The sequence below is a fragment of the Arachis ipaensis genome, chromosome B06 (genome assembly GCF_000816755.2).
Source record: "Arachis ipaensis cultivar K30076 chromosome B06, Araip1.1, whole genome shotgun sequence".
NCBI classification, from domain to species: domain Eukaryota; kingdom Viridiplantae; phylum Streptophyta; class Magnoliopsida; order Fabales; family Fabaceae; genus Arachis; species Arachis ipaensis.
Window position 1 is genome coordinate 13249080 of NC_029790.2, and position 776 is coordinate 13249855.

The following is a 776-nucleotide window of genomic DNA, read 5'->3' on the forward strand; positions in this document are numbered from 1 at the left end:
TTGATCTTTAATTTATTTTTATATTATGTATACTTGTAGTCTCCGTCTCCTTCTCAATTTTTCTGGTTACATTCCAGTGGCAATATATACTCTATAGCTCCTGATCAACCAATCAACACTTATTATAAATCAAACCTTAAATTAATTATTTAACAATAAATAAATACTTACTATTGAGTGAGCCAAACCTCGTGGTGGATGATGAACCTTTAATTTGCCCCAAAATTCTTAGCTGGATAAATAAATATATGATAATATGCATACCAAGTAAACAATAAAAGAAGAAATAATGTTGCTATACTTTCTGCTTTTATTATTATTGGAGAGAAAATGTGGAATGAGCATGAGACCACAACCACCATGCATGCAATAATGCACGAAACGATAAACAGCAAAAAGATCGATCCACACACACACACAGATAAATTATTGTATTTTTTATTCTTTTTATTTGCCTCTAATATTCTTTCAGTAGAGTTAATTAATAGCAAATCCAGACACACCGTCATCAACACATACACCAAAATATTTAGAATCTATGTTAATATATATCCTTATGGAGAGAAATTATATACGTATAATAATTTAATTCGTATCATATACATATACATAAAACACAATCAAACATCTTGTTTTTATGTTGATAGCGAAAACTAATAGTGAATTTAATATAAAAAGTAACAAAAGATTAAATGATGAGAAATTATTTTATTAGGTTCATAAGTTCATAGGATAAAGAGTAAAGATTCAATTTGATCTGTGTTTATTTTTATAAA